Source organism: Podarcis raffonei, chromosome 6 (assembly GCF_027172205.1).
Source record: "Podarcis raffonei isolate rPodRaf1 chromosome 6, rPodRaf1.pri, whole genome shotgun sequence".
Classification (NCBI taxonomy): Eukaryota; Metazoa; Chordata; class Lepidosauria; order Squamata; family Lacertidae; genus Podarcis; species Podarcis raffonei.
The window spans coordinates 25435139-25463075 of NC_070607.1; the positions used below are offsets into that span (position 1 = coordinate 25435139).

The 27937-nt window shown below is 44.8% G+C and overlaps 1 long non-coding RNA gene across 1 annotated transcript in view; it reads left to right on the forward strand.

The window, feature by feature from the left end:
- Positions 1 to 10212: 10212 nt before the first annotated feature.
- Positions 10213 to 27937, forward strand: part of LOC128415473 (uncharacterized) — a 51812-nt gene continuing 34087 nt past the window's right edge. The window contains exon 1 of the long non-coding RNA XR_008330975.1: positions 10213 to 10632. This is a non-coding gene — a long non-coding RNA (uncharacterized LOC128415473). The remainder of the gene's footprint in view (positions 10633 to 27937) is intronic.

Below are 27937 nucleotides of genomic sequence, written 5' to 3' on the forward strand. Positions count from 1 at the left end.
CACTTTATGCAAGGTGGGGGGAATGCGGCCTTTCTCACCGTCGTATCAGTTTATTAGGTTTTCAGAAACGTATTCGCTTTGCTATCAACAACAGTAAGTAGGAGAGAGGGAAGGGAAATGACAGAAAATCCATTTGACAGAGTAAATGGGCTCTCTCTACATGCATGTATATGAGCGAGAGTGTATATAGGGAAAGTAACCTTAGGAGTGCAAATAGAAGAGGTACCTTTTAGCATTAGAATGGCAAATCATAAAGATGATGTGCGCCGGAGACTTTATTATTTCATATCCAAAGCAAATAGAAAATTGACTTAAGCTTGAGAATCCGGTGACTTTGGATCTGAATGCAAAATTTAGTTGTAGCTACACGGTAAGTAAAAAATAATTCAAAGGGCAAGGCACTCATGTGACCCAGGCGAAGAGGATGCTTTGTAGAGAGAGAGAAAGGCAGAGGATGAAGTCAATATTTAAATCTTGAACGCCTGCGGTTATAAAGGGAAATTGTTTCAGCTTGGAAGTACTGCAAGCCCCATAAAGACGAGGCATTCAGAACAGTTGATTCAAAAAGATCATAATACAGTGGTACCTTGGTTTAAGAACAGCTTAGTTTATGAACAACTTGGATTAAAAATGCTGCAAACCCGGAAGTAGGTGTTTTGGTTTGTGAACTTTGCCTTGGAAGCAGAAGATGTTCCGCTTCCTGTTGAGTATGTTCTGTTTGTAAACTGAGTCCCCCCGCTGCTATCGGAAAGCATGCCTTGGTTTAAGAACGCTTTGGTTTAGGAACGGACTTCCGGAACGGATTAAGTTCGTAAACCAAGGTACCACTCTATACAAAAATGTATATTACGGCCATAGTATTATGGGCTTACTAGTGAAGGTCGATCATTTCCAAGGCTGTCGACTATCACTTTGTTGGCTTTGCCATGAACAGGGAAGGAAGGAAAGGGTGGTCTTATGCGTTTTCCTTCCAGCAGGCTAATACATCAAATATGCAGCCAACAAGACCACCTCTCTTTCAGACCAGTACAGTGGTACCTTGGTTCTCAAACTTAATCCGTTCCGGAAGTCTGTTTCAAAACCAAAGTGTTCCAAAACCAAGGTGTGCTTTCCCATAGAAAGTAATGCAAAACGGATGAATCCATTCCAGACTTTAAAAAACAACCCCTAAAACAGCAATTTAACAGGAATTTTACTATCTAACAAGACCATTGATCCATAAAATGAAAGCAATAATCAATGTACTGTACAGTGGTACCTCGGGTTAAGTACTTAATTCGTTCCGGAGGTCCGTTCTTAACCTGAAACTGTTCTTAACCTGAAGCACCACTTTAGCTAATGGGGCCTCCTGCTGCTGCCGCGCCGCTGGAGCACGATATCTGTTTGCATCCTGAAGCGAAGTTCTTAACCTTAGGTAATATTTCTGGGTTAGCGGAGTCTGTAACCTGAATCGTATGTAACCCGAGGTACCACTGTACTATAAAATAAATAAGACAGTATTGTAGATGATTTAAAAAAAAAAAAATTCTTACCTGCACTGATGGTAGTCATTGTTTGAATTGGGGGCTTTTATCCATTTCTGCAGACACACAATCAATCAATCAGTAGCTGAACTGGGTTCCACACAGTCACAAAAACAAATTAACCAAAAATGCCTCAAAAACAAAAAGGCAAAATAAATAGCAAAAATAAAACAATACCTGGCAGCCACATCAGATGTTCAGCTTCCAAAAAATGTTTGAAAATCGGAACACTTCCGGGTTTTCGGCATTTGGGAACAAGGCGTTTGAATACCAAGGTACCACTGTAAATGTTCCTGACCTAAATACATTTTAGAGAGATCAGAAATGTACCAGCTGACCCACTGTTACCTATTGTTGAGAGGAGGCTTCCTTGGCTGGTGTGCTATGGCTGGTTTCTCTCTTTTGAGTTGGGTAATGATGCGCAGGCGGAGAACCCTCCAATTACCTGCTCATGCCTCACAGCTGACTTGAGTCCTGACATTAGAGTACTAGCCAACCCTTAAGGCAGCGGTTCTCAACCTGTGGGTCTCCAGATGTTGTTGGACTACAACTCCCATCATCCCTAGCTAGTAAGGCCAGAGCTCAGGGACGATGGGACTTGCAGTCCAACAACATCTGGAGACCCACAGGTTGAGAACCGCTGCCTTAAGGGATTTATCGGGAAATGAGCAACCCATTTTCATTGGGTTGCTTCTAGCTTAAACCATGTCTGGGAGGTTTTCACTGGGCACAGCGGCAACTTGTGGCAGCCTTTGGGAAATAAAAATGGTGGGGTAAACTGTCCCAGAGGTATGTTGACTCACTCTGTTTTGGGACATGGTAGCGGAATTCCAAGAGGTAGGCCCTCACTAATTTCACTCCATTCCCCCCATCTAGGAACACAGGAAACTTCCTTATACTGAGTCCCACCATTGGTCCAACCAGCTGAGTACTGTCAACACTAATTGGCAGAGACCCTCCTTCCCAACCGTACTTGGAGACGCTGAGGGGTCGAACCTTGGAACTTTAGCATGCAATGTGTGTGCTCTATCTCTGAACTGTGGCCCATTCCCCAGCTTCTTTGGCTGGAAGCTCAGCTATACAGAATTGCGTCTGCAATAATTTGTGTGCCATGAACTGCTGTCGTGCTGCCACAGGGACCTGTTTTCTAGCTTCACTATGGAAATGGTCCGGACTATTCACTCTTAATTGGGATGTATTTTAAGTGGAATAAAACAGAATAAGAAAACAGTAATGACGGGAGAGGCAATCAATGTTCGGGTCAGTGGGAAGCGGGTGATGCCCACTGCTTCTGATGTGGACTCGTTGCACCAGCCTTCAGAAGAATGTATTTGTCTGTGTAAACACAAAGCAGCCCCCCCAAAAAATATTGGTACGTGGGGAAGTTTCTTTGGCTATGAAAACGTTAGATTCTCGCCGACCGAGCCTTGGCCGATAATGAAGTGTTCTGGGATGAACCTGCATCCCATACTGACATTTTTGGAATGCTAAGTTTTGCATTTTGATGGTAATGCATTCTGAAAAGAGGGCAACACGGCTCATTTAATAATGTATACATCATTTACAGTTTGGAGAGTTAGCCAGCTTCGGGGTGATGAGACCTTTCTCAGCCAAATGGTTATCAATGTGGAGTTGTAACATTTTTAAACGGGGTAAAAAAAACCCCTACACACACCCACACCCACAACCCAACTGAATGATACACTCAAAATGATCCATGAAGAGGAAAGAGTATGTATTGCAGCATGGGAGAATATTTGTGCATTATTTAACAGCAATAATGTTTGAATTCATACATTATGCAAATATCTTTATAATCAGGGAGAATGAAAGAACTTGGACCGCTCTGGCCTCTTTAGATCTGTCATTAGTGACTTATTTGTGCATAACATTTAGTCTGACAAAACTGCCGCAGCCTGTCAGTTGAGAAGAAAGGTTATCATCAGAACTTAATGGTCCCGCTAGAAAGAAAAGGTGACAAATCACAGGCTGTTACCTTGAGGCTGTCTTCTGCAAACATATTGGCAACAAGTGTTAAGGAGAGCTGGTGGTTCTGAGGCCCAATCCAGTTTTGAAACGTTGAGGTTTCCTTTTGGGGGCTTCCGATACTTGCATGTACCAGCTGCAGAAAATGTGTCTGAAAACGGGAGCTTGCCATAATAGGCTCCTATTAAAGTATCAGCAAACCTGTTCTGCAGCAGTCAAAGCAATCAGTCACTCTCCCAGTAAAACCACGAACATTCACCTCTTGTCTCCTTCCAGAAATAACCCATTCTTTCCCATCTAAAAACATACCCATTCAGATCTTCAGTGTATTTTTTCTTAGTGTGCTATACAGTGGTACCTCGGGTTAAGAACTTAATTCGTTCCGGAGGTCCGTTCTTAACCTGAAACTGTTCTTAACCTGAAGCACCACTTTAGCTAATGGGGCCTCCTGCTTCTGCTGCGCTGTCGGAGCACGATTTCTGTTCTCATCCTGAAGCAAAGTTCTTAACCCGAGGTACTATTTCTGGGTTAGCGGAGTCTGTAACCTGAAGCGTATGTAACCTGAAGCGTATGTAACACGAGGTACCACTGTATAGTGTTGTGATTATTTGGCAGGGGGGCAACAGGCTGTATGTCTGAATCCTTTCTAATTCCTGAATCATAAAGTAGTAGAGTTGAAAGGGACCACGAGGGTTATCTAGTCCAACCCCCTGCAAAGTAGGAATCTTTTGCCCAGTGTGGGGCTTGAACCAACGACCCTGAGATTAAGAGTCTCATGCTCTACCGACTGAGCTATTCCAACAGGGATTCAGTTGCTAGAATAGCCAGCCCAGGTTCCTGGTGAGGTAATAGCCTAAGTATGGGTTGTTAAGGGAGCAAAGGAATGGGCTCTGTGCCAGAGGACAATTGGGTGGGGACTCCACTAGCTGGTAATTAGAAAGACAAAAGCCCAAGCTGAGGTGTTTGTGGACTAGCATCTAGAAGCAGGAGGAAGCAGACTGCAATTATTTTCCTCCCAGAAAAGTTTTTCTCTTTACTTTCCGCTGATTTGGCTGTGTCATTTTGTCTTCCCACATCTATAAGGTAAAGGTAAAGGGACCCCTGACCATTAGGTCCAGTCGTGGCTGACTCTGGGGTTGCGGCGCTCATCTTACTTTATTGGCTGAGGCAGCCGCCGTACAGTTTCCGGGTCATATGGCCAGCATGACCAAGCCACTTCTGGCGAACCAGAGCAGCGCACGGAAACGCCGTTTACCTTCCCGCTGGAGTGATACCCATTTATCTACTTGCACTTTGATGTGCTTTCGAACTGCTAGGTTGGCAGGAGCTGGGACCAAGCAACAGGAGCTCACCCCGTTGCAGGGATTCAAACCGCCAACCTTCTGATCGGCAAGCCCTAGGCTCTGTGGTTTAACCCACAGCGCCACCCCCATGTCCCAGTAAATCCCACTGTGTCCAATAGTGCTTATTTCCTAGTAAGTGTGTTTAGGACAGGGGTCAGCACCACTGTCCCTCAGACCTTGTGGGGGGCCCGACTATATTTTGAAGGGGAAAAAATGAATGAATTCCTATGCCCCACAAATAACCCAGAGATGCAGTTTAAATAAAAGCATGCATTCTGCTCATGTAAAACACCAGACAGGCCCCACAAATAACGCAGAGATGCATTTTAAATAAAAGGACACATTCGACTCATGTAAAAATACGCTGATTCCCGGACCGTCCGCAGGCCGGATTTAGAAGGCGATTGGCCCAGATCCGGGCCCCGGGCCTTAGTTTGCCTACCCATGGTTTAGGATGTGGGCTTATTCACTTTATAAGGCTATCCACGGAAAGAGAACTCACTAGGTGAATATTTTTTTACCCTTTTTAAAGTCTGCAACTCTTATAAATACTTACCCAGGAGTGAGCCCCATTGAACTCAGTGGGACTTACTGGTACTTCTGAGTAAACATGCTAATAATAAGTTTGCCAAAATGAAAGCAAAGAAGTCATTCAAGTAGTATTAAATGAGTCATTAATTATTGTAATAGGGGAATTTTGTTTGAATTATGCTAATGTTCGATAATTTCTGCTCTTAATTTTAGTAGATGTAAATAATGTTTATTTGATACTATGTTGATGCTTAATTCCTCGAGACGGGCAAGATATTCATTCTGCATTCCATTAAAGGAGGTTGGATAAGGCAGATACATTCATTAATAACCACAAATGCTGATTCACCAGATGGGCAAACTATTCACGTAACTAATGAATCATCGTTGCATTAAATACTACAAATTGAACTATATAAAAATATATATTGTGTTGATATTCCATCAAGAGGATCTGCCAACCTTTTCTGACCTCAGGGCACATTTCAAATTTCGGGAGAGCGCTCGGAGCGCCACTCACAACATATTTGCTGGGGAGGGTTGTGTGTATATTGCATAACACAAAATGGCTGCCATGGAGAGCATGGCAAAACAAAAAACTAGAAAGACAGTCAGTCCCAACGACATTATATTTATCAGGGGAAGTCAGCCACATCCTGCTAGCTCTAATTGTCCTTCCTCTTCCTTTCCAGTGAATCTTTTTAAACAACGTTCGGAAGTTTAAATTGGTAAATCTGCTCACCCACAAACAGGACTTATTTCTGAATACATGTCTATTCAGTAGGGACCCCCATGGCAACCTAAGGGCCTGTTTATACTATCAAGTAGCAATTGATTTTCTGGGCTGCACTACTTAAATTCAGCAGTATGTATGTATGTATGTATGTATGTATGTATATATCCCTGCACACAGAAAACAAGCATGTCAAGGGAGAAATGCTCAGCCTTGCTTTCTTCTTGATACACACCATTTCTAAATGCAGGCAGATTTCCCCCTTTTCTTTCTAGTGGGGTTTTGTGCTTTGGAGGGGGGATATTCTACTTTGCCCACAGCCCAGTGCCATTTTGTTACTACTAGTGCAAATCTCTGAAAAGTCACAGGCCTCGTTTCCTGTTAGCCATCTCTCTTCTGAATTCTTACCATGTCAGTCGTTGCTCTAGAGCGGTGATGGCCAAACTTAGCCCTCCAGCTGTTTTGGGACTACAATTCCCATGATCTCTGACCACTGGTCCTGTTAACTAGGGATGATGGGAACTGTAGTCCCAAAACAGCTGGAGGGTCAAGTTTGGCCATCACTGCTCTAGAGGAATGTCAGACCTTTGTTGAGCTACAATGCCCATCTTCCCTGGCCATTGGTCATGCTGGCAAGGGTCAGTGAGCATTGGAGCCTCACAACACATGGGGTCCCAGGAACCTACATCTGCTTTGGATGTCATCATAATGATACACAACTTTTACAGAGAGAGAGAGAGAGAGAGAGAGAGAGAGAGAGAGAGAGAGAGAGAGAGACGCAGACCTTATTGAACACTTTGTATGAAATGACATCTCTGTGGCATCTTATAAACATGCAGTGATGTTTCTTCTGGGAGTCCGTAACTAATTTGGAGCCTGATGAAATAGATATTTCAAACATTTTTAATGTGCTTCAGCTTCGACTGAAGTGTGTTTGGGATTATTTCATCAGATTTCCTGTTGTATAACTGGTTTAGTGGTATGGCGGCTCTGAACTCACTGCCAGTTCCTTTGGGATTTAATAAGCAAGACTCTTTTTCTTTAACAGAGCTTTGTGTGTTGTGTAAACACTGTTGTCTCCAACACAGCAATGCAGAGTTGCAATCCTTCCAAGTGCCCCTATATTCCAGGGATAGTCCCTGGTTTACAGAAGCCATCCTGGTTTATGATTTGATCCCAGAATGCCCTGCTTTTCCTCAGGACATCCCTATTTTTCTCAGAGAAATGTTGGAGGGTGTGGAATTATTTGACTCCTGAGCCGAGGAGATAAGTAACTACAGTCATACGTCATGTTATGTCCGCTTCATGTTACGTTCTTTCAGGTTACGTCCTGCGGCGACCGGAAAGGGTTACTTCCAGGTTTCGTAGACATGCAATATGATGTCACGTGCATGCACAGAAGTGGTGAATCGCAATCAGATGCGCTGCTGTGGGTTGCATTCTTTTCATGTTGCAAACGGGCTTCCAGAATGGATCCTGTTCGCAACCAGATGTACCACTGTATATAATCTTTGGAAGACATCTGAAGGCAGCCCTGCATAGGGAAGTTTTTTTTTTAATTTATATATATATATATATATATATATATATATATATATATATATATATGTTGGAAGCTTCCCAGAATAGCTGGGGCATCCCAGCCAGATTGGTGGGGTTTAATTAATAAATTTCTTTTTATTATTATTACTACTACTACTACTACTATTGAATAGGAGGTCCCTATTTTCACCAGAGAAATGTTAAAGGGTATGGAGTTGCTAGCTGTTAATAGATTCTTTAAAAGATATTCTTTAAAAATGCCTTTTAAAAAGAAAATAGCTCTGAATATAGTTGCCATAATAAATGCACATATTTGATGATATTCTTTTCTTATCTGATAAGCAAGAAAAGGTCAGCCTGACGTTAAATTGGCTACTGAGCGAAGGATCAGAGTGTAAATGGAATCTTGAAAGTTGGTAAGCAGGAGTGTGATAGTGTAAATAATGTATTAATTATTGACAGCCGTGGGACAGGAAATCCCTCTCCTGTCCCAACAGCTTTGTTTTTTCTTTGACTGACAGCGTTTAAGGTGTGTTAATTAAAGGGGCCTCCCCCACTCTGAATGGGTATGTTCCTGCAAAGATTTAAGGGTGTTTAAGCCCACTGATGTGGTCCCAAAAGAACGCAGAACAATATGTTTGGCTGCAGGAGTTGGCAGAAGGAGGAATACAAGGCACCATCCAACCATCTTAGGAACTCCATTCCAAATTTGTGTAGGGTTTGCTCCTTAGCCTTTTCTTCTCCCAAAGATATGCCACAAGGCAGCAGAGGTTTAGGATCACTTTTCCTTCTGCTAGATGGGCTACCTTCCCAGGTTGACAAGCCCCATCTGCCCCTCACTTCCCCCTACAGCATGTACAGGAAATTGCCTCCTTGACCATTGGATCCACTATTGTTCTCGTCCTAGAGCAGGCATAGGCAAAATCTGGCCCTCCAGATGTTTGGGACTACAATTCCCATCATCTCTGACCACTGCTCCTGTTAGCTAGGGATGATGGGAATTGTAGTCCCAAACAACTGGAGGGCCAGAGTTTGCCTATGCCTGTCCTAGAGACTGTCTTTGCTTGCAGGGAAAATCCCTAACTCACAGAGGGTTTGAGACCCACTGGCTACTCTCACTTGGTTTAGCCAGCCAGTCGAAGCCATTCCCAGGGTGTGGCTGCTATCGCATGCTGACAGCTTCTAGGAGCCACAGGTGAGAGTTGAGTTCAGGATGGGGACCAAAGGTGGACAAACTACCCCAGAAGGAGCATGATGTGTACCCCCTCCCCTAACACCCAATGCACCTATATGGGACCACAGTGAGACTGACTTAGCTTGGGTCAGGGTGGAGAACCATGGCATTAGGTGACCCATTTTCCCTTTGTGATAGGTGCTGACTTCAGACCCAGTGGGGATGCACTTTAGATCTCTCAGTGGGAAACAACCCAGGGCCATTGTGTTAGAATTCCTGCTCCATGATTGCAGTCATGGGATTGTTGTCTTTCACATGACGGTGTATGTTTTGCCTCCACAGAGTCGGAAGTGTCGGAGACAGGATGTTTGTGTTACTGTGTTCTGTGAAGTGGGACTATTGTCCTTTGTTCTTCCTCTTTGCTGTCTGATGCTAGAGAGAGAGGGAGCCATGTTGCAGTGCTCCGTGTGTGTTTATATGTAAATAATGTTGATTAGCCGAAATGCTGCGTTGCTGAGTTCTGTTAGGCAAGCTGCGAAGGCGCTGCGATCCCTAAGAGTGACCGTGCCTGTTGGCATTGATCGCTGTGATGTTTGGGCAGAAGAAAGCTTTTGAAACTCCTGAACGAAAGACCAGAAGGGAGAGAACATGCCAGTCAGGCATGTGTCTCTGCCAGGGTCCTACTCGAGTGTAGGATGAGCTCCTGACACATTGATCCCATGTGTCTACTTGCCCCATGCCTGATGTTTCTTGGGTCGGTATGGTTTTGGAGAAACAGCCTTGTGGGCCAAGTTGATAACTAGGCTAAGCCTAATTGTGCCCATAAGCCAGACACTCCCCATCCTTGCTATATATTCTCAAGGAAGGACTGGCCTGGGCCACTGTGTCTCATCAGCAGAGAATTCTGCACCTTGAAAAAGGAATGCCTTATCTCTTCGCCTTTCATAAATTGAACCTAATCCAAATTAATGTACATGCAAGATTTAGGCTCATTGCTGCTATTGCTTAATGAGATGCATGTGAAGGATCTTATTAACCTGGACACCCAATTCTCTCATGCTCTGTGATGTAGAATATCTTCATACAGACTAAACGGTGCTGCTTTTAATGGGGCTAATAACAATGCATATAGCTGCTACATCATGAAAGTAAACACCCATTGAACTCAGTGCCTCAAGGATAGGTATTTGTCAATGCACCCAGAACTGGGAAATTAATTGCCAGTGTTTTTCTTCCATTATGAAACAAAACAAAAATGGATTTTTGTTTTTTTCATTTTAAAGTGTGAATAACTGACTGGAGCAGAGAGGAATCTGTCAGAGGTGGGTGGCAAGGGGTTGGGGGCCAGTACACAGGAACCAGAGCAGAGGCCTAGGGAGAAGCAGGAGGGGTGCTCTAGGAGGCTGAGGCAGGCAAGGCCCCATAGCCCAGCTCCCTAGCTGGCCAGGAGGGGCTCACTAGCTCTGGGAGGAGGGGTGTGATTCCTCAGCTGGAGCAGACTGAGAACAGGTGAGGGTCACTTGCCTCATCAAGCCCTGGTGCTGCAATCAGCAGGCAAAACAGCAAAGGGAAGCAAAGCTAAAGGGCTGTGTTTGCTCAACTGCCCACATCGACAGACTTTGATTTGGCTGTTCCTGGACTGTGCTTCAGGTTTGACTCTGCACTGTATCCTGACTGCTGGATTTCAGAGCTGGCTACTTGGATTGACCCTGGACTGCATTTCCTCACCTTTGGACTTCGCTTGTGTGGATTGGACCCACCCCCTACCGAATTTGAATTTTGGACTTGACTTGCTGCAAGGTAGGCCAGGGGTTCAGGACAGATGTGTTTATTTTGCATTGCTTGAAAACCTATCTTTCATTGGGTTTTCTGCCATTTTTAAAGCTACTTTTAGCTACTTTATGGTATATTTGTAAATTGCCTTGAAATGCATGCAAAAGGTGACTCTTTAATAACGATGATAACAATAATTAATATACCTGTGTTTGGTGCCCACTGATATTCATTTATTTCTGTTTTGTTATGTGGCGTGCGCCTCTTTTTGGTTGAATGAAACCATCCTATTGCAAACAAATTAACCCTTATGTGATATATGCTTGGAAGGCCTTCACCTCCTGATATTGCTGTATTATCCCTCTCATCACCCTGACCACTGTCCATGCTGTCTGGGGCTCTTAGGGGCTGAAGTCCCAATTATGGCTAGAGGGCACCAGACTGATGAAGACTTTACTTGCATTGTAGTGATGATTCAGGATGGGGGTAGGATCAGAACCTAGGGAGCATTGGATCATTCATCGTGGTTGATTTTTGGTGTACTATTTACTAGATGCTCAGTTTTGGATTTGGCTAATCCAGTCCAAAACCTGTTATTTGCAATTGCCAATGCTTTTAGTGGAAGGTTTGACTTCTGGTCACTAGAAATCCACTGCTATTTGCAGAACCTGTGCATCAAAAACATTTTTTTTTTTTTACCAAATGCCATTGTGGCTGGATATATTAATTTCTCTGCCTTTACTTCCTAATATAACTTTGTCAGAACGAGGCTTCCTGCACTCTTAAGCCAGTCGCCATGGCAACTGCATTGTTCACCTGCGATCGGCAGGCACAAGCTGTTGGAACCTGAGAGCTAGCCAGGATGAGTCACGCTTCTCCCCCATTGATGGTGGAACAGGTGTGCTTCCTATGCATCTTCAGAATGTGCGGGAGCCTATAGCATAAGGGGAATGCCCTTTGCTTACGTGAAGTATGGCAATAGCATGTTGATGGTGCCTTGGCTTCTCTACAAATGCATGATTCTCAAAATATAAGGGGAACTGAAGGCACTGAGGAAGTTGCAAGCGAGAGAGGTGGAATTGTGTTTGTGTGGAGAAGGTGGATGGAGAGTAGTTGTTTTCCCTCTGTTATAACACTAGAACCTTGGGTCATGCAATGAAGCTGAATTTTGGGAGACAAGAGGGCAGGCAAAAAGAAGCATTTCTTTGCACAGCCCATGGTACAGCAGATGTACTGCTGGCCACCAACATAGGTGGTTTTGAGAGAGAATTGGGAAAATTCATGGGGGGGAAAGCTACCAGTCAAGATGGTTGTTGCCCTGCCTCTACTGTTTAAGGCCTTTAAGGATTGAAACACCTGTTGCTGAGGATCACAAGTGGGAAAGTGCTGTTTTGCTCATGTCCTCCTTCTGTGTGTCTGTTATGTACTAAGCTTGGATCCTAGAACAATAGGCAAGTAGGATCCTAGAATGCAACAACTGATTGGCTTGCAGGAAAAGACCCATCAGGCTCCAGGGGGAATTTAATCAGCCTATTAGGCTGGTAGGATTGTAGAATGCAACAACTGATTGGCCTGCAGGAAAAGACCAATCAGGCTCCAGGAGGGAAGCCGAATCAGCCAATCAGATGGGACTCATTGTGTAAATAATGTATATAAAAGCCTGAGTCTGGGGGGCAATTCAATCATTGTTTTGCAAGTTGCAATAAAGAGCATGAAATCAGTACAGGACTCCGAGTATATTTCAGTGTCCCAAACAGGCATCTGGTTAGTCACTATGAGAACAGGATACTGGACTGGACGTGCTTTTGCCCTCATCCAGCTGGGTTCTTTGTATGTTCTTATGTAAACTGTCTCTTGATCGCTTTCCATGAATCCCTGCTTTTGTGATCGGCTCAGCACAGACTTTTTGCATTTGCTTAACAGAATAGCTGCTGGAGAAAGGATGGGTTAACCTCGGGCTCGGAGGTCAAATGTGGAAGCCCATTCAGGAATGCCATTATGTGCCCTCGACCAGGGACACAACTTGCCTTGCAAAATTACCAGATCTCTGGTGCTTTTCATGTCCAAGTTCTGAAATCTATTGACTGGATTACAGCCGTTGCTTTGAGCTGGGCCACATTCTCACAATTCATTGAAAGCGGTAGTTTGTTCTGGCTGCTGAGAGTAGTTAGGAGACCCCTCTTCCTCTCACAGGGCTACAATTTCCAGAGTTCCCTGTGAAAAGGGATTGATTGATAAATTACCCACCCCTAAAATAAACCCAATTCTGTGTGTGCGAATAACCTCCCTGCTACAACATTTAATTACAATTTTAATGGCGAGCTGGACACAACACTAAACCCCCGGGCCACCCAAATGGAATTCAGACCTTTGTGTATCCCTTGGCTTGTAATGAAATACAACTCGCCAATAAGAAACAAATGCTCACGTTTGGCAAAAATGTGAAATTTATTTCCCGGAGCCGTTATTGAGATTATTACACAGGGACATGCCCCTACGCTGCTAAAAGCAGAAGAGTGACAGCTATCTACCTGCACTGGATATTTCTAGGTGCAAAAACTGCTTTTAACTGAATGCAAACTTCAAAGTGGAATGTTTCTGCTAGCACTAAAATGATAATTAGTGCTAGCAAAATATGAATGGGTCCCCCACACCTATATTATGCTGGTTAGCTTCCTTGCCGTTATGTTGCTGCCTTTGCTCTTACAAACTCCCCCCTCCCTGTGCTTAGCTTGACATTGTGAATTCTTGACTACAGGTCAAGCAAAGAGGAGAGACAGAATGATCTATGATGGAAAGATGTTCAAAACTGATTGCTACAGGTTGCTCTGAAAATGTAGCACGCTGTCCTTGACATGAAATACTTTCCCCCTCCTTGCTTTTATTATAGTTCTCATTTCAGTGTCACTGTTTACACTTCTGATGCAAGCCTTCACCTCCACGTTCATTCAGGGAGTGGAGAGGCAAAGCCCTTTTCTTTTGTATTATTTTAATAAAGGAAAAGCGGGAGCTGGGTGACTCATCCGAAAAGCTGCCGTCGAGTGAGCTCCCTGGCTGTGTAGATAACTTTGGCTGAAAAGGAAAGCTGGAATATTAGTGGTTAAAAGAGTGGGAAGAGAACCCCAATATCTAGCCTCTCCCTCTCCCTGCCTACCACTCTTTGTGTCAAGGTGGTCTATGGAAGTTGTCCCATTAACGTCAATGTCAGCGCTTTCGATTCCAAGGACATTTATTTGCAAGCCAGTTCTACTGAAGTCAAGAACATGAGTGGGGTGTGAATGTGCCCATAAACAAGCTAATGGTGTGAAGTGTTGCAAAACCTCCCACCAGAATTTTGCAGCCAGAAAAGACTAGCCCGTATTATGATGGAGATTGGTCGTAGCTCCATGATACCTTTCTATGCCCAGTTTCAATCCCTGGCATTTCCCTTAGCTGGGCTGAGGCTAGTGTTAGTTTCTGTTTGCCACTGAGCAGCTGCTTAGAGTCACAAGGCTCTGTTTACATTCCAGAGTCAGTCCAGGCTGTTGGAAGTCTCACAGGAATGGGAGACGGATGTGACATCACTCGTTTCCTGCTCCTTTGTTGTTTGGTTGCTCTCTGCTCTCATAGAGAGAGGATGTATTTTCCTTAGCTGTCTGCGTAGCTTAGTAATAAAGCATAGCATGTAGCCATAAATCTCATCACTTCTATGTGCTATTTTGGATTCTCTGCTGAATGGGATGTGCCTGAGGCCTTATCAGAGGCTCAGGTCAATCACATTGGAGGGTGATTCCGGAAGATAAGCTTTATCAGCTTGGCCGAGTGGAGATCCCGACAGCTAGTGCCTCAGGCAGTGGAAGCCCACGAGGCAGCAGCACCACAGGTGCAGGTGAATTAGGCTGAGATCTCACCCCAAATTGGCACTCATGCTGGCACCGCTTCTCCAGCAGCAGCAGAGATGGCAGGGCAAGTGGCAGACAGGGGTGAAAACTTGAATAAAATATTGAGGGGGCTCAGGTGAGCCCCACCCCCACATCACAAGACATGGTGCATGCAGACCATTTGAATGCCATCAACTTTGGGGGGTCCTGCCCTCTCAAATATTTTATTGGGGGGAGTGAAGGGACCTTGGCCCCTAGGAGTTGTCTGGCACTTTCTGTTTCACCTCAAATTGCAAACAGGGACAAGCTGCCTCTGTCTCTAGGTAGGGCTGGGAATGTCCCCTGCCTGAAACCCAGTGTAAACAATACTGAGTCAGATGGACCCCTAAGTATAAAACAACTTCCTGTGCTGTTTTAAGGTTTCTCCTGTCCCATAAGGTCCTTTAATCCCCACACCCAGCGCTGTATTTTTAACAGCACACATGTATGGTGGTCAACAAAAGAGGTTTGAAGACAGTCTCAAGGCAAATCTAAAAAAATGTAGTATAAACACCGACAATTGGGAAACACTGGCCTGCGAGCGCTCCAATTGGAGAACAGCCTTTACTGAAGGTGTCATGGGCTTTGAAGACATTCAAACTCAGGACGCAAGGGAGAAACGTGCTAAGAGGAAGGCACACTTGGCAAATCCACACCATGAACAACTCCCACCAATGTCCCCACTGTGGAAGGACGTGTGGATCCAGAATTGGCCTCCACAGTCACTTATGGACTCATTGTTAAAACCGTGTTTATGGAAGACAATCTTACTCGGCTTTGAGTGATCTCCAAAGAAGAAAGAAGATGTATGTGCCTTTATTTTCCTCAATCCAGAGCTCCTGCAGAGTCCCTGCACAAGTATGCTGCACCAGTCACTTTCCTGAGAGCCAGTGTGCTGTAGCGGTTAGAGTGCTGGGATCAGGGAGATCCAGGGAGAACCAGGTTCAAATTCCTCCCTCCCCCAAAGATGGCTTTGCATATCTTCTGGAAAACCTGGGGTTCCTCTGAGCCTGCTGATACCTCCCACTTGTGTGTGTGGACATCGCAGTTGGGCTGCCAAGGGATCCACACTCGGAGAATGAATGTGCCACTGGTATATATAGGATGAGCAGCTGCAGCAGAAAGTTCAATGTCAACTTCCACCCCACATATGCATCTATCTAGCTTTCTAGGACTGTGGCCAATGGGGCTTCTGCCAGCGTGGTTTCCAGCAGTAAAGGAGATTATTGCAATCCATTCAATTCATTTTTTATTTTTTTTGCAAGGTGAGGGGAATCTAGGGAGTATCTTCAGTTAGCGAACTATTTCATATTGCCATGTAGCTGGCAATGCAGATCTTCGCCGTTTCCCTATTAAAACGAACCGGAGCTCCGGCAAAGTGAAATTCCAGCTTGTTGATCCTGTCAAACCTGCTTTGCTTTGCAGGAAAGATGAGCCCTGATAAGAGCAGGTGAACTTGTTCATCCGAAAGTCAGCTTTAAAATTAAAACCGGGTGAGTGGCGGCAACATATTCTTCCTGACCCCATGCCAGGCAAAAGAGAAGGGAAGGAAGGAAATCTCCGCTGCCTTCAATGGCTGTAATGAAAGCTGAATTGTTCCCCCACTCTTTGAATGCCCTAAAATAATTTCTTGGTTAATTTTATGCCTCTTATTTTGACTGTGAAAGCAAGCCATCCCTCCCACCCCTCCGTCATACCATTAATAGGGTCAGTCTGTGTGCTGCTGGTGGTTACTATGCCTTCAGTTGTGTGGAATCCTAACAACCATTATAATTTGTTTCTAAACAGATCAAGAGCTATTTACCAGCTCAATGTTTTGTGCACAGCTGGGTGCCTGGCAAATGTCCAATACCCATTAACATTTAAAAAATTAGTCCCATAATGCATCTTTTCTATGGCTTGAGGAGTATACACACTGACACATGTTGGGAACCAATTAGACTTGCACCACCATTATGCTGGCTGCATTCAATGTCTCTGTAAATGAGGGCTAATTTAGTTGCCAGAATGGTCTATCTTGAAGGCACACAAATGACCTTCGGCTTCCAGGGGGCTAAGAGAACACACAAGGGGGGGCAAGAATGCTCATTTCCTCCCCCCAATTCCTCTTTGGAAGCAGAAGCGTGGGTGCACTTGGTGGGCTGATCACTGCACATTAGCCAGAAGCCCATCAAATGTTGGAAATGTCTGCTGTGGTCATAAAGAGGGGCTGTCAGTGAGTAGATCAGTCAGCCCTGCCTTCCTAGTGGATTGCCCAACTTTTCTTTCCCTTGGCCCCCTGATTCCTTTCTCTGGTCTGCAATGTTGCCACCAGTCTGTTTCGATGGACAATGGGGTACGCCTCTGGGTATGAAATCAAACTGCTGGAGAACCACAGCACCTGCTGTGGCTGCAGAAACTGGTAACTGGCAATTAGCAGCATCAAAGAAAACTCTCTAGGGCACAGACCTAGACAGTGCATGGAGGTCCTGGGCGGCCCAGATGACAAGACCGCCTGTCGGCCTTGCTGATGAGGTCCAAAGTAAAGCAGAGCCAGTGCCAGATTTACGTATAAGCTAAACAAGCTATAGCTTAGGGCCCCACTGTCTTGGGGGCCCCCAAAAAAATTAAAGGAAAAACAACCTCAATGTACATTTCCAAAATATAAGATAAAAAAACAAATAAAATAAAACCTACATACCTATTAGGTCCATAAATTACCATATAGCATATATTCAACACAAAAAACAGCGGCAATTTATTGTTGACAAAGGACAGCTGGACATATAAAGGGCCCCATTACCTTCAGTAGCTGAGGGCCTCATCAAACCTAAATCCGGCCCTGAGCAGAGCAATACATTTGGTACCAGCTTGGCAGCAGGAATTGCCGGAAGGAGGTGTGCAAAGCGCCATCCAAACGTCATAGAGACTCCACTCCAGATTTTAGTATGGTTTACTCCTGAGCCTTTAATTCTCCAGACGATGTCCCGCAAGGCAGCAGGTACAGATTTTATCTTGGGGTTTACTCCTAAAGCTTTTCTCACGAATGAGTTTAGTCTCAAGGGAGCGGAGGTTTAGGATCAGTGTTTTTCTCCTCCTAGATGGGCTACCTTCCCAGACAGAGGGGCCACATCTGCCCCTCTGTCTGCATACATGCCATACATTGTAAGCACATGGCTTCATCTTGAGGTAAAATTAAAAAGCAAAATAAACCCTGCAAGTCTTTGTGGGCTTCTTCTGAAGTCAATAGTTTGTTTAGAGAATAATATTTTGAAGAATAAGAAGAGGTAATTTAAGCATGTTAACAGAGAAATGTATCCCTTCTGCTTAATTGGTTAGTCTCCTACTAAGAAATAGCTCCTCAGAGGTCAGTTATTCTTCAGGGATCTCTTGAACAAAAAGAAAAAAAAAATTGTCTTGATTTTCTCATGAATGTGGAACTTGTGACACAGTGTGTACTGAGAAAATGAAAACAAAAAACCCCTCAAAGATAATCATTCTTTTTTAAAATCACTCCTGATATGTACTGTGATGAGTTCCCTCTAATTGCAACTTTATTTATTTATTTAGAAACCCTGCTACAATCCAATATCATCAGCCTCACAAAGGATCTCTAAGCCCTACAATATTTGGGATTTGAAAATGCAAACAAGAAAAATCTCATGAAAGAAAAGCAAACCGTGGTATTTCTCAGGTGCCCAGAACCCTGAAAGAAACACTATTTGATCTGGTGGGGAAAGACATTGAGTGTTTGAGTTCAAACAAAACTACCACACACTAAATATGTGGGAAACGCCATGAAAATGTCACTTGTGAGTGAATACTACATGAACAGATGCCTGTGTTCTTGGTACATCCCATGCAGTTTGGTGGGAGGAGATATTTTGGGTGGCTGAGGAAAATTGTGCATCTTTTGCTAGGTTATTTGTGTGTGTGTTTTAAATAAAAGGAATTGTGGCAGGAGGGACCGTAAACACTAGTCAGACTTGGAGGCTTGGTGCAGAAGATCAGGATCCCTGTCAGCTGTCTGTGGTGCAGCAAGCCTAAGAGTGTTGCTCTCATTTTTTTGTATTTTGATTGTTACTCACCCTGGGATCTAATGATAGACAGGAGGGTGTTGTTGGAGAATATTGTCATTGTTAAGTGATATACAACATTAGTCGTACTCAAAGTTGAACTATTGAAACCCATAGGCTTCAAATTGTGTTTTATGTTACACACCAAAATCAGACTTTTTGCAGTAATGAAAGCGACGGGAAAGTGTTCTGGGGAGTGTGGAATAACAATTGTTTGCGGGAACTTCATATAACCTCCCCACAAACAAATAAGGATGAATGATTGATAGCAGCTCCTCTGGAAGCAACTTGTAAGCTGAGGGTTTTTCCTCTTTTCCCCCCATCTGAGGGAAAGCTGTAGTAACTTTAAAATGCTATGCCCTCTTTTGCTACGCCCTGAGGAGGCCTGAGAGACTTCTCCCCTTCCTGGCTGTGGGGCAGTAGCAATGGGGTGCCCTCTTGCACAGAAGACAGTTCTGTGAAATCTTACATGAAATTTCAGGTGGGGAGAGCTAAACATACACCTGCGCCTGAGACTCCTCCGCTGTGAAACTCTCTGGCAAGTTGGGTATTTTCATGGATCTACATGGTTCTGCTCCTGGTCTTCCACATAACCTGTGGAAACAGGGCCAAATTGTAATGTAAAGGAGGATGGATGGGATGCTTGAGTAAGAGAAGGAAATATGAATGTAGTCCATGTAAGAAAAGGTGGTAGTCATGCAGTGCTCTGCAGCCTTGCCTCTTCATTTAAATAATCTGGATAATAAAAAAATGTGAGCTATGAGCAAGTCCTGTTCTGGGACTGAACACTGTGGGTTACCGGCCAGGCAAGTAGGCAATAGAGATGGTGTGTGTGTTTGAACGAAGGCCTATATTTTCCAGAAAGCAACATTTGCTCCAACACCAGATTCTGTATGAAAAACTGCAGATAATTATTTGGGACAAGGAAGCAAGTGTACATATATCTTGGAAGCCAAGGGGAATGGTGGTTAGCCAAGGGATTCAGACTCCTGTTGGGCAATGTTGGCTGCTGGAGTTGGGAACCTGGAAGCCACACATTTGAAATGTCATCAGTGGTTTAAGAATATCACATTATGTCCACAAGCAGATTGCATATTCTTCAGCAATATCGTTTTTTTGGCTTTCAAACAATGCCTGGTTTTCAGACATCCAAAAACGCTTGATTGCATGGCTTACTTTCAGAAATGGCACGTTGAGGAGAATGAGTTAATCAAACGGCACAAGGGGAAACTTGAAATTCTCATCATGCAAACATTCAGGCGGCTTGGTGAGAGAAGGCAGTGATGCTGAAGTACAATGGCCGTACGCCAACGATTCTTATGTGGAGCAGTGGGCTGAATGCTTGAAGCAGCACGCAAGGCTCGTGTGGAGAGCCAGTGTGGTGTAGTGGTTAAGAGTGGTAGACCTGTAATCTGGTGAACCGGGTTCGCTTCCCCGCTCCTCCACATGCAGCTGCTGGGCAACCTTGGGCTAGTCACACTTCTCTGAAGTCTCTCAGTCTCACTCACCTCACAGAGTGTTTGTTGTGGGTGAGGAAGGGAAAGGAGAATGTTAGCCGCTTTGAGACTCCTTAGGGTAGTGATAAAATGGGATATCAAATCCAAACTCTCTTTCTCACTCTCTCTTTGCCCCACAACAAGAGACTCAGCACTTTCTGTTCTAACTGGGCTGGACATTTGTTAGGCCCTGAATCAAGGTGTTGGCTGTGGGGCCCCCACCTTAATGTGCAGGGCCTGTCTAGGCATTGGAAACATTGCTTAAGTGTTAGTAGTAGTACTAATAATTATAATTTATTATTTATATGCCACCCATCTGACTGGGTTGCCCCAGCCACTCTGTGTGACTTCCCCAAAATTAGCCACATTAAACACAGTAAAATATCAACCATTAAAAACTTCTCTATACAGTGGTACCTCGGGTTAAGTACTTAATTCGTTCCGGAGGTCCGTTCTTAACCTGAAACTGTACTTAACCTGAAGCACCACTTTAGCTAATGGGGCCTCCTGCTGCCGCCATGCCGCTGGAGCACGATTTCTGTTCTCATCCTGAAGCAAAGTTCTTAACCTGAAGCACTATTTCTGGGTTAGTGGAGTGTGTAACCTGAAGCGTATGTAACCTGAAGCGTATGTAACCCAAGGTACCACTGTACAGGGTTGCCTTCAGATGTCTTCTAAAAGTCAGGCAGTTGTTCCTTTGACATCTGGTGGGAGGGCGTTCCACCGGGCAGGTGCCACTACTGAGAAGGCCCTCTGCCTGGTTCCCTGTAACCTCACTTCTCAGAGTGAGGGAACCGCCAGAAGGCCCTCGGAGCTGGACCTCAGTGTCCCGACTGAACAATGAGGGTGGAGATGCTCCTTCAGGTCTATAGTGTATTTTTAATGGATATGAAACACACACATTATTGAAATCATCTCAACAATGAAAATGGCATGGAGAGATAAATACTATGGTTATATTTATCATCCCAGTATTGAATAGATAGGTCCCATGCTTCATGAAGCTTTTCTACTAATTGGCAGCCCCTTGTCAATAAGTATCCAATAATCTTTTTGAACTGCTGAACTGGGGCCCTCGCATATATGACCTTCTAATGAAAGAAAGCAAAATGATAGCAGTGGCCATTTATACCAGAGGTAATTGCTATCATTTTCTTCTTCTATGAGAAAGTCATATGTGTTAGGGCCTCAGTCCAGCTCAAATTAGTTATGACTAATGGCACAATACTGTGCATGTTTACACAGAAGCAAATTCCATTATTTACAGTGATGCTGCCTCCCAGATAAGTATCCCCAGGGTTGTAGCCTAGATAGCAGTTAGATTTAAGTCTGCTGTGATTAATCATAGAATTGTAGAGTGGGGAGGGACCCCAAGGGTCATCTAGTCCAACCCCTGCAATGCAGGAATCTCAACCACAGCATCCAATGACAAGTGGCCATCCAACCTCTGCTTATAAACCTCCAAGGAAGGAGAGTCCACAACCTCTCGTGGGAGTCTGTTCCACTGCCTAGTTTCACTGGGACTTTGTCATGATGTCTAGCCATAGATGGAGTAGGGTTTTGAGTTTAACTCGCTTTCCAGGCAGCAGGCGTAGCCACCCTAGCAGAACAAAGCAAGCCAATTTTAATTTTCACCACTAGATCTCCTAATAGAAATGTTCCTGGATCCATGATTTCATGATTCCACTTGAATACATGCACTCCAGTTCACCATGTGTAAAATAGCACTTACTTTTTTTTTTTAAGGTTGTTCATTTGAAATGCAACAGCCAACATCACATCAATAGTTATATACGAAAGCTTGGGAGTCCCAGACTGCCTTACTGATTTTGAGGCTATCAAGATTGTTTGAGTTGGTCCCAGTGAAGTAGAATGGTGACATTTGGTGTATCTCTATAGTCAAAAAAGCACTTGTGTCTAGTATTCTAGGCAGTTTATGAATAGCAACAAGACCTTTGCCTTCTTGAATGACTATTCAGTGTTTTTAAATCATAAGAAACTCTCATGGGGTCTAGGCTGACTGCTGCTTTGATGTGGGGAGTTGGGCAGAGTTGTATAGATAAAACATTTGATAGTGCTGTAATAGGGTATAACTTGTGAACCTTTAATTGGGATTCAAAGTGTCGGGATCAAGCCAAAAGTCAGAGCCTCCAGCTTAGCTCTTAGTCCAGAGGAATTTGGCCACCCTCCAGGTGCCCGGCTTGATTCCTTATGACCTCCCCTGCCAGCGACTCCCGGCAAGATCAAAGGAGGTCTCCAATCGGCGATTCTCCTCAACGTGAAGGAGAACACACCACTCATCCTCCCCCACCTCCATTCCCAGGGGGGGGGGAAAGAGACAGACAGAAATATATTTACATGCCTTTATTTCTGTCTTTCAGCAGTACAGAGAAAACATGTCTGCACACTCTGCTTCCCACTGCAGAGAGAGAATAAACTCCTCCCATGTACTTCCAGTACAGGGTCATGTGCTGCTCTGAGGTAACATCCGGCTCTCAGAGCACTTTACAAACAGTCCCTGGTTCCCACGGGACAATCCAATAACATTCACATCCTGTTTACCATTCCAGCCACCTGGTGCTTGCTTCTGCATTGCTCCTTTTTCGTAACATCCTCCCCCAAAAGAATCAATGCGTGTTGCAGCAAGCAAAGCATGATCCAGAGAAGAAAACAAACAGTTGTTATACACATAACACTCCCCTGTTGTTTCAGTTCCACCCTTGGAACTCCCCGCCACTGGTTTCCCCAGTGTACCTCTCTGGTTGTCTGGTTTCCAAGGAATGAGTGCATCTGCATTACCTTGGCTAGCAACTCTCTGTTGTGTCTTTGTCTCTGACTTAGACACAGCTCCAACCTGTCCTCGGTTGTTTACAACAGCAACACATGCAACAGCTAAGTTAGCAAACTCCTTTGAGTACCTCTTGGGTGGTTGACCCTTTGTAACTCTCTCAGACCTACGTATGAGGTGCTGATCCTCTCTGCTCACTGGTCCAGTCTCAGGACTCTTTGGAGAACTAGTTCCAATGGTAAACAGTGGTTCATCCTTCAGTGGGAAAAGTGTGTACTATCACTCTCTCCTGTTCAGGAGCACTCTCTAGAAATTTTGTGAGAATCACCTGACCAGATTCAGACAAAATTACTCTGTAGAGACCCTTTTCATACCCCACAAAAATGCCTCTGGCATTCTTTACTCCACCTGGAGCTTCTGTTCTCACATGAGACCCAAAAACCTTGAAATGGGCAACAGAAGGTTTTCTGTGAAACAGTTTCTCAAAAGGAGAACTTCCCAACTCTTTTGAAACCTTTCTCACTTTCGTATAACAGTACGACATTAGAGACTCAGCCCAGTACTCATGTGGCAGATGTGAACTTAGCAATTGCGCTTCCATCCCCTTTTGCAATTCTCTGTTCACCCGTACACAGACACCCCTGTTCCACGCTTCCGCTGAAACAGCAATCTTGTGTCTGATCCCCTTCTTCTGCAGGAACCTTTGGAAATCCTGTAAAAGAAAAATCTGCTTCTCATCTGTGAATAGACAATCAATGTTAGCATCATGCATACTCTTAACTTTGTCACAAAACTCCTGAAACCTCTCCAAGGCTTCCTTTGGCTTTCTCAACACATAAACCCAGACATAGTTAGAGAAATGATCCACACACACAAGATAATATCTTGCATTGCCTCTAGATGGTTCTAGAGGACCAATCACATCAGCATACACCCGCTGAAATGCCCTGTTGACCCCGGTCTTCTTCTTGCTCACACCTGCAAGAGAAACTAGGTTAGACACAGATGAATTACATTCCATGTAATCACTTTGTGCAAAAGTCAACAAATATAGTCCATCCTTCTCCTTGGCCGAAAGAAATAACTCTCCATCTTTGTAGATCTTGCAGCTCTCAGCATCGTAGGACAGTTTCAGTCCTTTCTTTGCAATCTGCGAAACACTCAGCAGATTGAACTTCAACTCAGGAACCAAGTAAACATTGTTTATTGTCAAGTCCAGACTCTTAAGATAGACAGTCCCCACGCCGGCCGCTTCTAGCTCCTGACCGTTGGCCTGTGTCACAGCGAAGCTTTGCTTCTTAAACGTTGAAAAGAGTCCTTTGTGTGGGGACATATGGACGGTCGCTGCGGTGTCGATAATAAACGCGTTCCCAACGTCTGGCGTGGTTCCTTTCGCCATCATAGCTTTTGCAGGTTTCACCGAAGTCTTGGTGTAACCTTTGCCTGACGCCTCAGGCTTTGCTGAGCGGCCCTTCGCTCCTTTTGGCTGACGTGGCTTCTTACAGTTCCGCTGAAGATGCCCAGCCTGTCCACAATTGTAGCATCGGACAGCGTTCAAAGCTAGAGCTTTTTCTCCAGTAGCTTCATCTGCGGGGGAATTAGAACTCCGTTCCTCCCTCCCCCGGTCCTTTACTTCCAGTGCAGCAAGTCTGTCCTGTTCATTCAGAACTACGGCACACACCCTCTCCGCGGTCAAATCCTGAGCCGGGAGGGAACCAAGCTGACTGGCAACGGTTTTGTAAGTCCGATTTAAGCTGTTGATCATCATGAAGCAAAACACTTCCTCCTGCAGACGGAAATTGCGTTCCACCATCTGCTGGCGCAGATATTTCATCTCCGTCAGGTGCGCTTGAACATCTCCATCAGGCGCAAGCCTCAGGTTGGTCAGCTTCTCAAAATACAGCAACGCTGAAGAACCAGCATCCCTCTGATGTGTTCTTCTCAGCATATCCCAAATTTCCCGTGCATATTCCAAACCCTGAATATGCACCAATTGGTCATCTGACACACACAGAATTATAGCCGTCCTGGCTTTCAGATTCTGTGACTCCCAACCTCGGGTTGGTGCTGCTGGGATGGGGTTCTCAATCACGTCAAAGACCCTCTGATTCTGCAGCAGGGCCTTCATCTTTATAGACCAAGATGAATAATTGTCATTAGTGAGGGGAGGGGGATAGGGCAAACCTCCCGCCTTCTTGGAATCCATGCTGAATCCAAGGGTCAGTTTTGCAGTCAATCTCAAGCCAGCTTTCACTTTTCAAGCCAGTAAACTCCAAAAGTTCTCTGTTTACTGCTTCACTGGCAGGCAAGCCTTTGGGCTGTTTTTTCAAAACCCTTGCACAGCTGCGCAGATACACTTTCGATTTCCCAGGCTCTTTTTAGGCCACTCAGTAACTGGCAGACGTTGCCTAGCAACCTGCTCAGGACGGAACTCCTTATCTAAACCACAGGAATTCCTGGTATGCAAGCTTGCTCTTTCAGAGCTGTTGTTTTTTCAAACGCAGCTTGTGAACCAGAAAATAAATCTTTCTGCGTTCATTCTTCTCTAGCCCGAAATGCAGCATACCTTTTTTGGGGCTCCGTTGCCTTGAAACACACTCTTCTCGGTGTCCAGCTGTCTGTTTCAGCTTCTGGCTGCAGGCAGACGCTTTTCTTTATCTCCTTAGGTGCAGAGGATGGCAACGATTCATCGACCTCTCACCTCTCATGCAGATTCTCATAGATCAGATAACCATCGGTTTGCTACCAGTTGTCGGGATCAAGCCAAAAGTCAGAGCCTCCAGCTTAGCTCTTAGTCCAGAGGAATTTGGCCACCCTCCAGGTGCCCGGCTTGATTCCTTATGACCTCCCCTGCCAGCGACTCCCGGCAAGATCAAAGGAGGTCTCCAATCGGCGATTCTCCTCAACGTGAAGGAGAACACACCACTCATCCTCCCCCACCTCCATTCCCAGGGGGGGGGGGGAAAGAGACAGACAGAAATATATTTACATGCCTTTATTTCTGTCTTTCAGCAGTACAGAGAAAACATGTCTGCACACTCTGCTTCCCACTGCAGAGAGAGAATAAACTCCTCCCATGTACTTCCAGTACAGGGTCATGTGCTGCTCTGAGGTAACATCCGGCTCTCAGAGCACTTTACAAACAGTCCCTGGTTCCCACGGGACAATCCAATAACATTCACATCCTGTTTACCATTCCAGCCACCTGGTGCTTGCTTCTGCATTGCTCCTTTTTCGTAACACAAAGTTCAGTACCAATAAATCACGCTGATTTTAATGGGAAAGTTAAGCATGCACTCTCTCTCCTGTAGTAGAAACTGACAAAACTTAAAGATGTTTCCATTTAGCTGGATTGCTGTCTCTGTAAACCTCAACTTTCAGAATCTCAGAGCATGAGTTTCCTTCCATGAAATGCGACGGTGGTGGAAGACAATATTTATTTTAAAAATGCATTCCACTTCAAAATAATCATCACAGAACTTTTAGGAACAGAATAATCAGTGTTGTAGTTGTTTGCTGTAGACTGTTTCCGCCTCCCCCTGGAAAACCAAAGAAGTGTATTACTTTTTAAAGTGCATTTTTTTAGTGTTTATTTTTGGCTTGGACTTCCATTCACACTACCGTAGTACCTCTGGTTGCGAATGGGATCTGTTCTGGAGCCCCGTTCGCAACATGAGCAGAACGCAACGTGAGCGGGTCACGATTCGCTGCTTCTGCGCATGCGCGTGATGTCATTTTGAGCGTCTGCGCATGCGCGAGCGGTGAAACCCGGAAGTAACCCTTTCCGGTACTTCTGGGTCGCTGCGGGACGCAACCTGAAAAGATTTAACCTGAAGCAAACGTAACGAGAGGTATGACTGTACTTGTAGCCTTGGAATTTGGATAGATTTTCCTTAACTGTTGCAACTCAAAAGATAATCCTATATGCCCTGTAGTTCTGAGCCAACTGGGAACATACTAAGTTCAGTGAACCTCAGATGCAAAAGGGAAAAGGTTTAGGAGGACAAAGCAATTGAAATCCGCCTGGGTAACCTTATCATGAGGCAGCTTGCCTCTCTGCCTATGTGTCCCATTCAAAGAGCAGGCACAATAGCAAGAACTCATATGGAATTTGTAAAGTTCACTGCATTTCTGATTCTGGTCAACTGTTGCTTGCTTGCAGCCAATTGCGCTATGCCACTGTGATTAAATTAGCACTTGAAAGGCTCTTTCTTAAATTCCCGGCTGATCAGAGGGTTGGGACCCGCAGTTCCTGTAATCTTTTAAGAGGCCTGTGCTAGCAACTGCAGAGTGAACCAAGATCTCTTATGTCATGTTCAACGTATGGGGATTCTTTGTAGTTCCTTGGTATCATCATTGTGTGAGGTGCTTGATGGACAGCGTGTTAACTACATGAAAGCTGACCCGTGCATAATGCACAGTAAAGAACCAGAGTTCAGCACTGTCATTGTGGGGGTTTTATTTTTTATTTTTTAAAAAAAACCAAGTTCAGAGACACCACATCTGCCATTTTCACACAGGGCAAGGCTGCCCCAGAACTTTGCTCACAAATTGTTCAGCAGATGTGCCTTGCTGAATGTTAGAGGTGAATAACAACAGAGGGGTGGCTGGGCGGGGAAGGTGAACCTTTTCCACTGACAGTAAGGAAACAAGAAACGGTAGAAGGTTGACCAGACTTTTAAAACAGCACAGTGACGCAGGTCAAGAGAGTCTGGTTGCCAATGCATTCCTTGCATCTAGCCTTTTCATAAGTATTGAAGCATGGAAGAAACCTCCAGTGAATTTCCCCTCAATACAGTGGTACCTCAGGTTACAGACGCTTCAGGTTACTTACTATGCTAACCCAGAAATAGTACCTCGGGTTAAGAACTTTGCTTCAGGATGAGACCAGAAATCGTGTGGCGGCAGCAGGAGGCCCCATTAGCTAAAGTGGTACCTCAGGTTAAGAACAGTTTCAGGTTAAGAACGGACCTCTAGAATGAATTAAGTTCTTAACCCGAGGTAAAAAGATAAAAGGTAAAGGGACCCCTGACCATTAGGTCCAGTTGCGGATGACTCTGGGGTTGCGGCGCTCATCTCGCTTTATTGGCCGAG